Source organism: Mustela lutreola, chromosome 6 (genome assembly GCF_030435805.1).
Source record: "Mustela lutreola isolate mMusLut2 chromosome 6, mMusLut2.pri, whole genome shotgun sequence".
In the NCBI taxonomy this organism is placed as follows: Eukaryota; Metazoa; Chordata; class Mammalia; order Carnivora; family Mustelidae; genus Mustela; species Mustela lutreola.
In genome coordinates, this window is record NC_081295.1 from 121,947,551 (window position 1) to 121,962,917 (window position 15,367).

The following is a 15,367-nucleotide window of genomic DNA, read 5'->3' on the forward strand; positions in this document are numbered from 1 at the left end:
ACCTCCGGCCGTGCTCCGAGCTCACCGAGACTGCGACCGGTTCAAGGTAACCCCAAGCTGCGAGCTTACTGTCGGCTCTGTCTCTGTAGCCGGCTTTCCCGTTCCAATACCCGCAAGCTCTGCGACACTCAGACACCCCCGATCTATCTGTGACCCTGCGGGACCTGAGGCCACGCTGACCCGGCGTGGACTTCGCCCCGGTTTAGCCTCTGGAACAATGACCCTCTGCGGAACAGAATTTTAAATGTCCTGATTTTGTGCTCTGTTGCTCAGTGGCTTGCCGAGCGCCGGCCCCTCCCCCCAGGGTCTATCTTCCCGTCGCTTAGGATTCACTTCTCCACCAGTCCTACCTGGTTGTTTTTCTGTTTCCAGAATTGCTGTTCTTCTCTTCGATCTGCCAATGGATTTGCAGGTGTTTGCAATCTTTAGATAAGCTATCTAGCTGATCTCCTGCTAGCTGAAGTAGTCTCAGCCTGCTACTTCTCCGCCATCTTGACTCCTTTCCTGCCTCTTTGTTTTGTTGACTGTATCCTTTGCTGTGCAGAAGCTTTTGATCTTGATGAAGTCCCAAATGTTCATCTTTGCTTTTGTTTCCTTTGCCTTTGGAGACATAACTTCAAAGAAGTTGCTGTGGCTGATATCAAAGAGGTTACTGCCTATATTCTCCTCTAGTATTCTGATGGATTCCTGTCTCATGTTGAGGTCTTTTATCCATTTTGAGTTTATCTTTGTGTATTCTTCTACATATAGTTGTCCAGTTTTCCCAGCACCATTTATTGAAGAGACTGTTTTTTTTTCCACTGTATATTTTTTCCTGTTTTGTCAAATATTATTTGACCATAGAGATGAGGGTCCATATATGGGCTCTCTACTCTGTTCCAGGCATAGACACTGGTCTATGTGTCTGTTTTTATGCCAGTACCATGCTGTCTTGGTGATCACAGCTTTGTAGTAAAGCTTGAAATCAGGTAACGTGATGCCCCCAGTTTCATTTTTGTTTTTTAACATTTCCTTAGTGATTCAGGGTCTCTTCTGATTCCATACAAATTTTTGGATTATTTGCTCCAGCTCTTTGAAGAATATCGGTGGAATTTTGATCAGAATGGCATTAAAAGTATAGATTGCTCTAGGCAGTATAAACATTTAAACAATGCTTATTCTTCCAATCCAAGAGCATGGAATGGTCTTCCAACTTTTTGTGTCTTCTTCAATTTCTTTCATGAGTGTTCTGTTGTTCCTCGATTACAGATCCTTTACCACTTTGGTTAGGATTATTCCCAGGTATCTTATGGTTCTTGGTCCTATAGTAAATGGAATCAATTCTCTAATTTCCCTTTCTGTATTTTCATTGTTAGTGTATAAGGAAGCCACTGATTTCCGTACATGGACTTTGTATCCCGCCACGTTGCTGAATTGTTGTATGAGTTCTAGTAGTTTGGGGGTGGAATCTTTTTGGTTTTCCATATAAAGAATCATGTCATCTGCAAAGAGAGAGAGAGTTTGACTTCTTCATTGCCAATTTCAGGATCTATAAAGAACTCCTTAAACTCAACACACACAAAACAGACAATCATATCAAAAAATGGACAGAAGACATGAACAGACACTTCTCCAATGAAGACATACAAATGGCTATCAGACACATGAAAAAATGTTCATCATCACTAGAAATCAGGGAGTTTCAAATTAAAACCACATTGAGAAACCAACTTACACCTGCTAGAATGGCCAAAATTAACAAGACAGGGAGCAATATGTGTTGGAGAGGATGTGGAGAAATGGGAACCCTCTTACATTGTTGGTGGGAATGCAAGTTGGTGCAGCCTCTTTGCACAACAGTGTGGAGATTCCTCAAAAAATTAAAAATAGAGCTTCCTTAGGACCCTGCAATTGCACTATTGGGTATTTACCCCAAAGATACAGATGGAGTGAAAAGAAGGGCCATCTGTACTCTAATGTTTATAGCAGCAATGTCCATGGTCTCCAAACTGTGGAAAGAACCAAGATGCCCTCCAACAGACAAATGGATAAGGAAGATGTGGTCCATATACACTATGGAGTATTATGCCTCCATCAGAAAGGATGAATACCCTACTTTGTAGCAACATGGACGGGACTGGAAGAGATTATGCTGAGTGAAATAAGTCAAGCAGAGAGTGTCAATTATCATATGGTTTCACTTATTTGTGGAGCATAACAAATAGCATGACAGACAAGGGGAGATGGAGAGGAGAAGGGAGTTGAGGGAAATTGGAAGGGAAGGTGAACCATGAGACTCTATGGACTCTGAAAAACAATCTGAGGGTTTTGAATGGGTGGGGGGGTGGGAAGTTGGGGGAACCAGTTGGTGGGTATTATGGAGGGCATGGATTTCATGGAGCACTGGGTGTGATACAAAAACAATGAATCTTGTTACACTCAAAAATATAAATAAATTAAAAATAAATAAATAAATGCAACATAATATAAATATGTAAAAAAAATTTAAGGCAAAGAAGCTTAATTTTTTCTTTTGAAAATAAGGGGAAAGAGTCCCTTCTTTTTTTTTTTTTTTTTCCATCATTTATTGAGAGAACATGTAACTGCGAGTGCTTTCTCTCCTCTTTGAAACATACGTAAGTCCACTGAAAAACACGGACAGGCTTTTTGCCAGCTTTGTGATCCAGGGATGTCTTTCTCAAATATCTGGGAACTTTGTCTTTGAACAGCTCACTCAAGAAAGACAACACCCCTTCCTTCTCCTTCTTGTGCCAGGGTATAGGCCTAACCTCTGCGGACACTAGGAACCTTGTATAAAACTGCTTCCTGTTATAAAAATGGGAAAATTTGTTTTTCTTCTGGATGAGGGCAACTACCTAACATAGATGGTCACCCTATTACTATGTAAATCTAGAGTGAACTGTTTGTGTCAGATGGTGATGTCACGTCCACTTACTTGAGAGCTAGTAACCATCTATCTTGAGAACATATGTGTAATGAGCTGTGTCTGCATGGCTATGTAAAAGAATGGTTTTCTCTGTCTTTGCATCTCTTCAAAGATTAAATATGATTCACATCACATTTTGGTAAATCTAATTCTATAATAAAAGGGTTTTCTTCCCCACTATCTCTGTGAAGGAGATTTCTCAGAGATTTTCTTGTAATTACATTTCCCCAATATGACCAAAGATTCATGAGCAAGCCCAGTTAAGAGTAGCTGAATACTGCTCCAAATGACTAACAGACACATGAAAAAATGTTCAACATCACTAGCCATCAGGGAAATAAATATCAAAACAACATTGAGGGGTGCCTGTGTGGCTCACTGGGTTAAGCCTCTACCTTTGGTTCAGTTCACGATCTCAGGGTGCTAGGATCCAGGCCTGCACTAGGATTTTTGCTCAGCAGAGAGCCTGCTTCTCCCCACCCCTGCCACCTGCTGTTCTGCCTACCTGTGATCTCTCTCTCTGTCAACTAAATAAATAAAATCTTAAAAAAAACCACACACACATTGAGATATTACTTTGCATCAGGTAGAATGGCAAAGATTAACAATGTAGTAAACAACAAATCTTGAGAGGATGTGAAGAAAGGGGAACACTCTGACACTGTTGGTAGAAATGCAAGTTGGAGCAGTCACTTGGGAAAATAATGTTCCAATTCCTCAAAAAATTAAAAATAAAGCTACCCTATGACCCTGCAATTGCACTACTGGGTATGTACCCCCAAAGATACAGATGTAGTGAAAGGAAGCCAATATTCATAGTAGCAATGTCCACAGCAGCTAAAATGTGGAAGGAGCCGAGATGCTTTCAACAGATGAATGGATGAAGAAGCAGTGATTCATATATAAGTGGAATACTACTCAGCCATCAGAAGGAAGAATATTCACCATTGCACTGACATGGATGAAACTGCAGGGTATTATGTTAAGTGAAATAAGTCAAGAAGAGAAAGACAATTATATGGTTTCACTCATATGAACAACATAAGGAATAGCATGGAAGACATTAGGGGAAGGAAGGGAAACCTGAAGGGGGGAAATCAGAGGTGGAGATGAACCATGAGAGACTATGGACTCTGGGAAACAATCTGAGGGTTTCAGAGGGAAGAGGGTGGGAGGATGGCTTAGCCCAGTGATGGGTATTATGGAGGGGATGTGTTGTGATAAGCACTGGGTGTTGTATACAAATAATAAATCACTAAACATTACATCAAAAACTAATGATGTACTATCTGTACTTGAGGAACTCGAGGAACTATAGAACACTCATGAAGGAAGTTGAAGAAGACATAAAAATGGGAAAAGCATTCCATGTTCATTGTTAAAATGTCTATATTGCCTAGAGCAATCTATACTTTCAATGTCATCCTGATCAAAATTCCAGCAGCATTTTTCAAAGAGCTTGAACAAACAGTCCTAAAATTTTGTATGGAACCAGAAGAGACCCTGAATTGCTAAGGAAATGTTGAAAAAGAAAAACAAAACTGGGGACATCATGTTGCCATGTTACTACAAAGCTGTGGTCACCAAAACAGCATAATATTGGCAAAAAAAACCAAAAAACAAAAAACCAAAAAAACAAAACAAAACAAAAAACAGACACATAGACCAGTGGACCAGAGTAGAGAGCGAAGATATGGACCCACAACTCTATGATCAACTAATCTTCGAGAATGCAGGAAAAAATATTCAGTGGAAAAAAGACAGTCTCTTCAATAAATGGTGCTGGGAAAATTGGATAGCTATGTGTAATAGAATGAAACTCGACCATTCTCTTACACATAAACAAAGATAAACTTGAAATGGACAAAAGACCTGAACATGAGGCAGGAATCTATCAAAATCCTAGAGGAGAACATAGGCAGTTAACTCTTAGACATCGATCACAGCAATTTCTTTCAAGACATGTCTCCAAAGGCACAGGAAACAAAAGTGAAAATGACCTTTTGGGACTTCATCAAGATTAAAAGCTTTTGCACAGCAAATGAAACAGTCAACAAAACAAAGAGGCAACCCACGGAATGGGAAAAGACATTTGCAAATGACATTACAGACAAAGGGCTGATATCCTCTTGTTCATTTCTACCTTGATACCATCATGGTCAATGAAGTTGGTTGATATGCTTTCAGTCTTCTTAAATTGCTACGATTTCTGTTCTCCATCATATGAAATAACATGGAAAATACTTCATGTGTGTGTGAGAGGAATATACATCCACTGTTGGACAGAATGTTCTGTAAATATGTCTTTTTTTTTAATTTTTAAAAGGTTTTATTTATTTATTTGACAGAGATCACAAGTGGGCAGAGAGGCAGGCAGAGAGAGAGGGAGAGGGAAGCAGGTTCCCTGCTGAGCTGAGAGCCCGATGTGGGACTCAATCCCAGGACCCTGAGATCATGACCTGAGCCGAAGACTGCGGCTTAACCCACTGAGCCACCCAGGCGCCCCTATAAATATGTCTTTTGTTCTAAAGTGTGGTTTCATTCCAATGTCTCCTTGTTGCTTTTTTTGTTTGTTTTCTTGTTGTTTTTGTTGTTTGTCTGAACATTCCATCCATTGTTGACAGTGGGGTATTGAGGTCCCACACTATTTCCTCTTTTATGTCTTGCTGCTTCCCCTCTGGTGCACTATACTGACCAAGACTAACAGTATTCTACATGACAAAAATGAAATTGTTATGGGATCCAGCACCAGTATCAACAAGTAGGGCAAAAACAGGGTAGATTTGAATCCAAAAGACAATAAGTTGATAATAGGCAGAGTCTGTACCTTTAGTTCCTCAGCCTCCACATGCACCATTTTACCCACATTGGAAGTTTCATATAACACAAGAAATCCACATTTTCACCATCTACAAAGCTACACTTACAAATGAAGAAGTTCTCTCTTTCTCCAAAATGAAACACACATTGAATCCAACACTGTTATATTATTTATTCCTCAAGTTGAGTCAAAATCCCTTTGACTATTCTGTTATGTAGAGACAATATTTTAAATACCACCACCAGCAACCTGAATAAAATCATACTCATAAAAAGAAGAGACAGGAAGAATGTAGATATTAAAGACAAATAACACATCTACATGATAAGAAGGAGAAAATATGCAGAGCTTCTACAGTTATTTTTATGGTTTTGGTCACATGCAGGAACTGGTATCTATGAATTCCATCTTCCACTTCTAATTCTGTGTCTTCTCATTTCTCCCGGAACCATAGCAGGTCAATGTTCTCTATCTTGGAAATGAACACACCTTCATTCCGGAAGGTCTGAGTCCTCAATAGTCTGGTTTCCTTTTGTTTTCTCTAGTTTTCTATCCACCATTACCATTGGAGTTGGACATACTGAGAGATAGTACAGTGTTCAAGGTCAAAACTTTCTGTAGTTCACCGGGGCTCTAAAACTCTCTTCTTCACTCACATCTTAATTCTTGTAGCAGTTCTTTTCTTTCCAACTGGTGTTGGCACACCAGGGAATTCAGACCCACAACCTTCATTCCCTGAAGTAACTAGCACAAGTTTCACAAGTAACAGACAGGTAAGTGTGTTTCATCCATCCCAGCATAGTAAGTATATAAAGTATAATATTAGACTGCTCTCCTCTTAAACCATCAACCATCATTTCCCCAGAAATTTTTGGATGACTAATGCCTCTGGTTAGAGTGCACATTTCCCAAAATAGAGCGGGAGACCCACTCATAGTTTCTGGGTCCTCTGCATACCTCAAGCTGTGTTTAATTTGCAGAATCATTCAGCCCTTATCTCCTTCATACCCAAACAGCATAAATGCTCCATGAAAAAACAAACACACACACACACACCCTAAAAAAGAAAAAAAAGAGGGAGAGAGAGAGAGACAAGCATAAAAGACTCAACTATAGAGAACAAACTGGTGGTTGGTGGGTGAGGGATGGGTGAAATATGTGAAGGGGGATTGTGGTGTACACTTACCATGATGAGAACTGAGACATGTATACAATTGTTGAATCACTATATGGTACACTTGAAACTAATCTAACCCTGTACATTAACTGTACTAGAATTTAGAAAACATTTTTTTAAAAAAATATATAAATAAATAAGTAATAAGAAACTCTAGGACACTTTATAAATTAAATTTTTGCTGATTTATATAAGGACACTGATAATATAAATGAAATATAAATGATGATTAAAATTTTTTTAAAAAATAAATAATATTTATTAACAAAAGAAACATGACCTCCTGTAGTAAAATTCAGCCTACCTCAAAGCTCAAACAAGAGTCAACTTTTATCTTCTGCTATCTGAACATAAGGTATGAACTAACTATTCTCATAACTACATCAGGAGTCTGTTTCCAGAGCAGGAGTTCAGGACACCAGCTCATTCAGGACCAGCCTCAATCTTTTTGCTTCAGGGAGTCTGAAATTCCAGTAAGAACCACCATGAGGGGTCTGAGACTATGTTGGGTCCTAAGGAGGATATAACTTTGGGCTACAATAGAGTAATGGAGATTTGGCTCCTTGGGAAGCACCATCAATACCAGAGCCTGAGCTGAACCCCTGCCCTGAAAGATTCACAGTCTCTTCCAGAGAAGGAGAAAGCACAGGGTCCTCCCCAGGCCCATCCACCACAGAGAAGATGGTCAGGGACACATCTCTTGACCTAGACATGATATATAGAAACAGACAGGGGCTCCTGGGTGGCTCAGTGGGTTAAAGCCTCTGCCTTCAGCTCAGGTCATGATCCCAGGGTCCTGGGATTGAGCCCTGCATCAGGCTCTCTGCTCCACTGGGAGCCTGCTTCGTCCTCTCTCTGCCTGCCTCTCTGCCTACTTGTGATCTCTGTCAAATAAATAAAATCTTTAAAAAAAAAAAAAAGAAAGGAAGGAAGAAAGAAAGAAAGAAAGAAAAAAGAACAGCCAGCCAGTGGAGGAAGCTAAAGGGAAGGAGAAAACGTGGAAGCCATCAGTCATGTTATAAAAGGAGACATCACCTTTGTTGAGGTCCAGAAAAACCCCTACCCTATGGAGAACTTGTACAAGGATTAGTTGAGTCACAGTGATGGTATAGGCATAATATATATTGGCATGTTGTCCACAGTCCAGAACCCCTTTTCTGGGAACTCTTGTGCCAGACCTACTTCTTCACATCTTCCCTACAGACCCCCAGAGCCCACTCATTTCTGTCTCCACTCCTGATTTTCACCTCCCAGTAACATCACTGTGATGTTTAGAGCTCACAGTCCAGGATGCTGGGTCTCTCCTGCATCCTCAAATGTATCCATCCAGATCATATTAGTCTTTTTATCAGAGACAGCAAGGTCAGGATGTGCAGAATCTGGATCCAGACACTGCATAAAGAGTTGCCAATCTTGCAAGGCCTTCCCCTGCCCTATAAGAAGGCACACAACCACCACCACCCAAGACACCTAGCTGCAGGGAGGGCTAAGCCTTCTGAGATTCGAGCCTTGTGACTCAAGCCCATAGCCCTCCAAACAAGAGAGGTAATCATGAGAGTGATTAGGGGGTTAGATATGTCATAGGACACTTGAGGATCAGATGATACTCCATGGACTGAAGTATATCTCTTTAGCATCCAATATCACTCACAGCCACCAATCCCAGCTACATGACTTTCACTGCCCCATCCGAGCCCACCACCACTGATGGTGCCAGCATCTGTATCATCACAGCAAACTGAAGGAGATGTCAGCAGCCATCAGGCAGCAGTAGAAGCTACCAGAAAGAAATCAAAGTAACTCACAGGCCTGGAACTTCTCCTTCTGCCAATCTACAAGGGAAACACCTCTCCCAAAAGTGAACAAAAACTAGAGATTTGAGGAGACTGTACACATCAATGTCAATATCTAGGCATCTGAAATACAGTGATGCAAGGGTTACAGGGAAATATACTTTGGAAACATTCCACCAATGTATTTATTTCTTTTACACACACACACACACACACTTGGAGCCATCTTGCTACACCCTTCCCAGGAAAGTCAGGCCATAAAACTTAACACCACTGAGAGGTTGGGTAACAATCTAAAAATAAGATTCCATTCCCAGATTTCACTATCAAATTATGTTTTCTTAATCTCTAGCTACACATCCACCCTGAAAGCAAAGTATTCTTGAGAAAGAATTGGAGAGATTAAATTTCTGAGGTCTCTGAGGTGTTTGGGTTGTTCAGTCAGTTAAGCACCTGACTCTTGATTTCTGCTCAGGTCGTGATTTCAAAGAGTCATGGATCAAGCTGTGTGTTGGGCTCTGCACTTGGTGGGGAGTCTTCTTGACCATTCTCTCTCTCTGTCTCCTCCTGCCCCTCCTCCCACTCATTTTGTCTGTCTCTCTAAAATAAATAAATAAATCTCCTTAAAAATTCTTGAGACCTCCATTTATTTAAATGATTGAACTGATTTTGTAGGTTGACTCAAAGCCATAGTAGAGACAATGCTGCTTGGTGAAGCTGCACTTGGAGGATGACTATCAGCCATGGGTGAGGAGAACTCAGGATACTCCATTAGAGAAATCTTGCCCAGTTAGGAGGCAATAGAGAGATTTCAAGGAAGGTAGAGAAAGAATTTCAAGGCAGGAAAGATATACATCCAGTGAGAGGTCAGACACTAATGAATTTGCTTCTTTTTTCAATGGAGTATTGGGAGGAATATCACCACTATATATATGGGGAAACCCAAAAGTATTGGGTTTAATCTACTTCTGTCTGTAATAACTCACAGAGATCAAAAGAACCAGGAGACACATCATGTGGTAGGTTTCAGATATGGCCATGTCCAATGCCCCAGAAAGTACAAAATTGTTTCAGGTATGAGCGTGAGATGGAGTTGGGACAGAGGGAGAAAACAATGTCCCCAAACACCTAAATGGAACCGCAAATCCAAGTGTGCTACGGACCTGAACAAGTTACCCTCTGTAGGCTGAGGTCCTGAATTGAGCAAGAAGAGAGCACAGGGACCACCTCCTCCAATGTCCCAAGGACGTATAAAATCTTTCATTTTTTAAAAATATATTATTTATTTATTTGACAGAGAGAGATCACAAGTAGGCAGAGAGGCAGGCAGAGAGAGAGAGGAGGAAGCAGGTTCCCCGCGAAGCAGAGAGCCTGATGCGGGACTCAATCCCAGGACCCTGAGATCATGACCTGAGCCGAAGGCAGAGACTTAACCCACTGAGACACCCAGGCTCCCACATAAACTCTTTCAACATTCATACTCTCTTTTGGGGAGACAAAGGAAGCAAACCGATCAAAGCAAAACTTACATATGTCAGAAGACTGAAGTATCTGCAGTGGGAGAGCTGTTACTTGCAATAGAGCAGAGACTCTGGAACAAAATTAGAGCATTCATAAAAATAAGGAGATGACATTTTCTTGACCATTTGGAGTGTAATTCAGTGACTACCATTCCCACTTACACAGATTTATTCAGATAAATGGGCTTTTCTGTCTGTGTTGATTTGCTTGGTGGAAACAGATCACTTAATATGGGCTGACCCCTGTGACCCTTTGAGAAAACGAAACTTTGTTTATTTATTCTTCACCAAGAGATTAGTTGACACCCAACAAACACATTTCTATATAAATACTGACATGGATTAGCAAAGAAGAGGAATCAGGAGGAGAAGGAGAAGGAAAAGGAAAAAGGGAGTTGGCATTCCATTCTGAGACTCTACAATGCATCCAGAGCTATGCTATGCATTTCAGCAGCTTAAGTGCATTCTTCACTTCATTTCCACAGCAAGTCTTTCATTATGATTTATTTTTTCCAATTTCGTGAATAAGATGAGGTTGGACATTAGTCCACCTCACACTATGAGCCTATCAATGTGAAAATGTTGATTCTACTGTAAGGGCGTCTGTCCTGACAAAAATAAAAAGGTATACAATGTTCACAGTATTTTCCCCCATATGCTTCTTTTTCTTTCCAAGTTTTTATTTAAATTCCAGTTAGTTACCATACAGTGTAGTATTAGTTTCAAGTGTAGATTTAATGATTCATCACTTACATACAACACCCAGCGCTCATCACAAGTGCCCTCCTTAATCCTTGTCCCTCATCTAGCCCATCCCCCACCCATGCCCCTCCAGCAATCCTCAATTTCTTCTCTAGAGTTAAGAGTCTGTTACAATGTATATTTTGAAACACATGCACTTCAGTTCGATAGAGAAGGGAGAGATGCTAAAAGAATAGCTGATCCCCATTTTTAACAAATAAATCTCAAAACTCAATGAGGGTCTCTGAAGGGGTTTCCTCATACATCTGGCCCCCAGGCCTCCTTCAACCATGGCTCTCCCTTCTCTGCTGTCACAGTCATTATTCCTGATCGTAAACACAAACAGCCAAACACAAAAGACCACATGTTACACAGGTTCAAATAACTCAGAACTTAACCCACCCCATTGTTAAAGGATGCTCTGGATAAACTTTTGTTGCATTAGGATCACCCTGATCACACTCTGGTACCACTCCTAATTTCACTAGAATATTGAGATGGTCTCATTATCAGAAGCAAACTCAATTAGATGATTAAAATAAATATAAGTCTTTTTAGAAATGTCTCAGACAGATGTCAGGAGTTTATTACTTTTCAGGTACCCAAATACCCAAATACACCCTCAGTGTACTTCCCACTGTTTTTGTTTTTGTTTTGTTTTTAATTTATTTTTTATTTATTTTCAGCATAACAGTATTCATTATTTTTTACCACACCCAGTGCTCCATGCAATCCATGCCCTCTATAATACCCACCACCTGGTATCCCGACCTCCCACCCCCCTGCCACTTCAAACCCCTCAGATTGTTTTTCAGAGTCCATAGTCTCTCATGGTTCACCTCCTCTTCTGATTTCCCCCAACTTCCTTCTCCTAACTCCCCATGTCCACCATGCTATTTGTTATGCTCCACAAATAAGTGAAACCATATGATAATTGACTCTCTCTGCTTGACTTATTTCACTCAGCATAATCTCTCAATGTGGTTTTAATTTGAATTTCCCTGATGGCTAGTGATGATGAACATTTTTTTTCATGTGTCTGATAGGTATTTGTATGTCTTCATTGGAGAAGTGTCTGTAAATATCTTCTGCCCATTTTTTGATGTGATTGTCTGTTTTGTGTGTGTTGAGTTTGAGGAGTTCTTTATAGATCCTGGATATCAACCTTTTGTCTTTACTGTCATTTGCAAATATCTTCTCCCATTCCATGGGTTGCCTCTTTGCTTTCTTGACTGTTTCCTTTGCTGTGCAGAAGCTTTTGATTTTGATGTACTTCCCACTTTATCACCATGACTGCGATTTCTGGTCTCCCTTCCACTGCTCTGAACCACCCAAAATCTCTCCAAGAGGACTCACAGGATCTCCACTTTCCTTCTTATCTGTTCCTCTCTTCCCTACCAGCTTTCCTTTCCCTAATTTGCTCCCCACTTTCTGTGGTAAACAATTCTCCCTCCTCATAGTGAGATGTGTCTAGGTGTGTCTGTCCTTCTACAAACTTCACACATTGCCCCCAGTAAACCCAAACAAGGTGGAGCCCATTAGTCAAGTGCAATATTCTCTTAAAAGTAATGACAGTGGTTGGGAACAATCATTAGTGGCTGTTTCTTGAAATCTATACATATAATCTATATGTTATATATTAACAGTGTACTATAGATTACAGTATAATATATTTTAATATATGTTATTCCACCTGCTACACAAACATATATACAAGATTTTGTATATAATGAGGGTGGTTTACAGGTCCCACCCCCAGGAATCCTAACTGTCCTGGAGGTTCTGGATCTGATTAAGTTCAACTTCTCTAAAGCATATAATTCCTCAGCAACTAAGCCATTTAAAGGAAGAAACCCAGCTTGGACATGGAGCCAGAGCATGAGGAAGGGAAATGGAGAACATCCCAGAGGACCAGCAAGAAGCAGGGAACCCAAACTTAGATCTATGAAAAGTATGAATTTCAGGGTAAAATGGATTCAGGACCAAGAATCCACTTAAGAAGGTCTACATACTAAGCAGGCAAACATGATTTCTGAAATCTTCTAGATATGGGAATTTCTAATCTATACAGTCACTATCCTTTGCCAGACTTTCCTTATAAATGACCTCTTTATTGACATTGAACAAACTAAAATAATCATTTAAAAAGGTGTGTTCAGGGAGAGACAAGATGGCGGGGAAGTAGGAGGAGGTGCCGTTTCAACCTGTACCCTAAAGTGAGCTGCTTACCTACTAAAGAACTCCCATCACCCATGAAATCAGCCTGAGATCAGAATTATACACGTCTGGATCTCTACGGGGCAGAAGACGCCAGTGGGCAGGTAAAACAGAGTGGGAATGTCGGGCTGATATTGGAAGATAAACAAAAGGGGGAGGGAGTCACCAGAGGCAACCCATTGGAAAGTAATACCCCAATATGAGAGTGCCCTGCATCTGGGGACCAGCATTAACTTGGAGTCTAGTTGAAAGCACTCAAAAAGAGCAAAGGATTGTGGGGGGAAGTGTGGGAATCTGGGCAGTTAGGGACAGCTGCTAAAGTCCCCGGACCCAGGAGAGCCATTCCTGGCACTGAGCCAGAGAGAGTGTGGCAGAGAAACCAGGTCTTGGTCTCTGAGCTGCCAGTGCACCTGAGAATGCATGGGATCCGGCTTCCATGAGGGGCTGGGAGCCTCGCCAGCTGGGAGAATGCCATGCCATACTATCAGAGCCTGAGACACGTGTGCCCCACACCCTCCCCTGAGAGAGGTGTGCACAGGGCCAGCCTGGTGCTCTCAGACCAGGAAAGACCAAGCACTCCCAGCCCAGGCCAGTGGGAAAATCTCAGCATGCAATCACTGCTTGGAACCTCTCTGGTGGTCTGGAGCTGCCCAGACAGCTGCTGCTGCCAGTGGTTTTGGGTACTGTGTTCCCAGGGACTGTGACTTAGAACCTGCTCTGCCAGTGGCCGAAGGGGAACTTAGTGTGCTCTGGAGACCCAGAGGGGAACAGACTGAGACTACTCTCTGAGATGGAGGTTGGGGTGCAGTTTGTTTTCCTCTAAATCTCCAAAAACCATCAAAAGCTGTCAAAGTGAGAGAAAAGAAATGAACAAACATAAAAACCTCCAGAGAACAAAATCCTGAAAAACCGGTTTCCTCAGAGCCCACCCCATTGAGGGGGGCGGGAGGACTTAACTCATGGAACATTGAAAACCCATGTGGCAGGCCCCTCCCCCAGAAAACCAACCAAGAAAAAAAAAAGGAAAAAAAGAAAAAGATGACAAGAGAACAACCACCACTACTTCATAGATGCAACTTTTGTTTTTGATTCGTTCCCACTAATCTGGTTCTGTTTTTTTTTTAATAGATATTTTTTTAACATACTCACCATCACAGTGAGATGTCCAGTACATCAAATTCCATAATAACCTTTTAACCTGAACTTTTTGATACATATACTCGTGTTTTCCTTTTGCTTTTCTATTTTTTAATTTTTTTTCAATTTTAGTTTAGTTTAGTTTAGTTTATTCTCTTTTTTTATTTTTATTTTTCAATATTCATATAGAGTTAAACTTCAAGGTAATCCCCTTTCCCTAACCAATGCTACCCCTATAGGTAAAACAATTTTTAATACCCCTTTATCTTAGGAAAGTTGAATCCTTTTTTTTCCCCCAATATATATGTGCATTGCATAGTTTCCTCTCTTTATAACATTTTTTAAAAATTTAGTTTCAGCATAACAGTATTCATTATTTTTGCACCACACCCAGTGCTCCATGCAATCTGTGCCCTCTATAATACCCACCACTTGGTTCCCCCAACCTCCCACCCCCTGCCACTTCAAAACCCTCAAATTGTTTTTCAGAGTCCATAGTCTCTCATGGTTTAACTCCCCTTCCAATTTCCCCCAACTTCCTTCTCCTAACTCCCCATGTCCACCATGCTATTTGTTATGCTCCACAAATAAGTGAAACCATATGATAATTGACTCTCTCTGCTTGACTTATTTCACTCAGCATAATCTCCTCCAGTCCGTCCATGTGGCTACTAAAGTTGGGTATTCATCCTTTCTGATGGAGGCATAATACTCCATAGTGTATATGGACCACATTTTCCTTATCCATTCGTCCATTGAAGGGCATCTTGGTTCTTTCCACTGTTTGGTGACCGTGGCCATTGCTGCTATAAACATTGGGGTACAGATGGCCCTTCTTTTCACGACATCTATATCTTTGGGGTAAATACCCAGGAGTGGAATTGAAGGGTCATAGGGAAGTTCTATTTTTAATTTCTTGAGGAATCTCCACACTGTTCTCCAAAGAGGCTGCACCAACTTGCATTCCCACCATATCTTTTTAAATTAAGGATTTCCCCAATATTCCTGAGTCTAAGTGTATATTGTCAGAATGGA